This window comes from Halyomorpha halys, unplaced genomic scaffold, assembly GCF_000696795.3.
Source record: "Halyomorpha halys isolate HHAL.00 unplaced genomic scaffold, Hhal_1.1 Scaffold985.1, whole genome shotgun sequence".
Taxonomy (NCBI): Eukaryota; Metazoa; Arthropoda; class Insecta; order Hemiptera; family Pentatomidae; genus Halyomorpha; species Halyomorpha halys.
In genome coordinates this window covers 398,689-402,230 of record NW_027106112.1, presented here as the reverse complement: position 1 = coordinate 402,230, position 3,542 = coordinate 398,689, and positions in this window count along the sequence as shown.

Genomic DNA, 3,542 nt, shown 5'->3' with positions numbered 1-3,542 from the left:
TGATACTTGTACAGAATACTGAACACCTCCTGCTCCTCCTAAGTCTGATCTTGTGTTGCGCGTGATGGGATCAATAGCAACTGTCATATTGATAACATTAAACTAGTCTTCATCATAAATTAGTAGGTAAATAAATAAATATATATATAAATGTATATATAAAAATATCATAATATATATTGCGGTATGGAAAACAAGGTACGTTTTCTGAATATGTTTAATCATTCATATTATATGATTATAAACAATAATAGACAATTGTTTCAAGTAATAGGTATTTGTTTAAGAATGCAAGAATATTTTTTACTGTGGTGCGGTTGATTGATAGTGAGATAAAGAAATAAACTGCTAGGGAAGATTTCCGTTTTACCATTGGATTTACACGTTAGAAACAGGTAGGATGAATAAAATATATGTAAAACAAATGAAATCAATCAAAAATAAAATTGTTGCATAGAAAACTTGCTAAAGGTACCTAGTGTTTCAAATTGTCATAATAGATAATCAATAATAATTAATAATTAATAATAAGGACTAGATATTTGTTTAAAGATAAATATATCATTGAAAGACATTGCAGGAAAGATTTGCAGATAAAAATATACGAGAATGCAATTCCAAAAAGAGGTAGGACGAATGAAAAGCGATTTGCTAAAGGGAGCTCTTATCTAGAACATTTTTATCCTGTTCATTGTTTGTATTTATTTATTTATAGTTACATAAAAATTTCTGCATTTACATAAAAATACATTTGTAATTTGTAAATTTGATGTAAGATCAAAATAGAGTGACACAGGCATGTAGAGAAACCACACTCAGTAGCACTAATCATATTTCTACACTGAAAGGCCTCGAGACCATCTTTTTTTCAGGTGCCTTCGAGGATTACCAGAAGAAGGAAGGTTAGAAACCAGAGGAATTTGATAGTTAGGGAATTTATAATGGAAGGATTGATATCTGGTTCGGCCTATATCGGTTACATTAAAGTCTTTATGGATGATTTTCTTTGTGACAAAATGAAAAGCATTGAGGGTTTTACGAAGGATTTGGGATTGTAAACCGTATACATAAGTTTTATTTCATTACTCAATTTTAGAACAGTCTACCTAATATTGTTTTTCATCATTAGTTGTCTCATCTAAATTACCTATCGATATAATAGTCAATTTTTTAATAATAATAATGACTTTTTGGGTAAGTCATTTAGTGCAATAGAAGTTTACTTAACTTATATCAATATATTAATATGTAAGCATATACATGTAAACATGGTATTGTGAATTTTTACAGTAATATGTTAAAATATTAAAGGCAATTTTTTTTCTCTCTAATTTTCAGCAATTAAAACAGTGTTAAAAAGAATAAACTAACTACTATTACTAGACGTTTCTATTATTTTATCTTTTAGTTTGTTTCTATTTTACGCTTTGGTAATTTTATTAGAAATTTCAAAGTTTATTTTATTTTTTTTAAAGAACTAAATATTTAATCTATGGGGGACATGAAAAGATTTAATAGATCGGAAATTAATAGGCAAACTCATGCTAGAATAGATATGCTATATGATAATTTTTTTTATAAAATCTTAGACATTCCAACGGTATTCAATAAGTTCGTATTACTACTCTTATTTCTAAAAAAAATATTTTACATCTTATCTCTTTAAGTTAATTATCAAACGTTTTTATAGTTCGTATTTATTCATTTTTCATAGGTAATAAATGATCAATACATTTACAATCTACTTCATAACTTAAATCTTTGGATTATTTGAAATTATTGTCCTAATCCAATCCAAATGAAAAAAAACATATAAAATAAAAATCAATGTACTTTGGTCTTCTTAGTAATTTGAAGTTGTAGGATCAACTTGTTGCCTGCCAACAACCTATTATTTGAAGTCTGGAGCTCCTAACTATATAATTTGAAGTCTTCCACCCCTCAGCATATTTGAAACCGACCTTTGTTTACATCCTGAGAGAGATAAGATAGTTTGCGTAACATAAATACATGTTTTACATCAAATACTCTTTTATTTGACTTTTTTTTCTCTGGATTTCATGAACTCTAAGTAATTGGAAGTTTCTCTCTGGTCCGTTCAGTTTTAAATTACCATCTTGAATTGAGATACACAAATGTCTTTAGCATACAATATATTAGTACTGATAACGATATGATGTTATCCTCCTACCCTCTTTTTTTTTCGTACCCTCCATTGAAAAAATGATGAATAATTAAGAGCAAGATGTCAGGGCAACCCCCCTCTGTGGTAGCTCTACTTATCTGACTTTTTAAAAAGACAAATATAGCTAGTAGGTTGGTCGATGTACGAAATGTCACAATCTCACAAGAGGAGATCATAAAACAAAAAAAGGCAATCCTTTCCCACCGGAGCCACCCCGCTATACCGCCGGGGACTGACGGTCTTATATCACTTTTAAAATATTAGCTTAAAAAGGGAAGAGGAAACTTAGGAAGGAGAAAACTAAGATAATTAACTCGAGCAATATTTAAAAAGTGCCTAAAATTGTAAAAAGGCATAAACAAGTTCTTTACAAATTATGTTAATATTGTCAATTGATTCAGATAATTTAGAGCCCTTATGGAGAACCTCTCTATTGATAGAATTTCAATATGTTTCCTGTACAAGCTTGTTAAAAATAAAATAGGAAACGACATAAGGGAGATTTAAAATTTATGTGTATAATAAACATCAGGAAGATTATGATTTATTACGATTTAATGAGAGTGATATTGTAGGGGTTATTGGAGTTTAAATCCTCTTATCAGCATTTGTTTTTGTAACACAAATTATCTTAGAAGCACGAATGTAGAGATAACTTTAAGGGTGGAGCTTAGATGGTATCGTTACTTCTGAGAAATATTTCTTCCACATTATCAATTTAAACCACAAAACGTGAACTTTTGGTTCAATCATTTGGTTTGTTCCATCTTCTTTTTATCGCCTGTAGTGATTCATTAGTTAATCGTTATTTTAATAAAAAAACATACATTCATAAATATAAATATAAATGTATATTTACAACGTATTATACATACATACAACGATAAATAAATACAAAGAAGAAAGTAGATTGGAGGAAGATAGGGTGGCGGTCAATAAAGGTATATAATTGGAAATAAAAACCTATTTATTGTTAACCAACGTTTCGCCTCACTTTGCAGGGCTTTGTAAACTGAGGTACTTAAATCATTATTGAATATATTTTGTATTTTACATGTTGTATTTCAGTCAGTTGACGCAGAACTTCATTCTTATCTGACCCGACGAAGCTGTGCAAAGTGAGGCGAAAATGTTGTTAAAAATAAATAGTTTTTTGTAACTAATTTAATACCTTTATTGACCGCCACCCGAACTATCTTCCTCCAATAATATATTTATATTTTATTCCGAGTAATCCTAGCTAAATATATGATTTACGCACCTATAATAAATGATGTAGTTATATTAATTGATCAAAATCTAAATATATAATTTAGATGACCTAGCCTTCAGTTTACATATATGTATATGTATATAT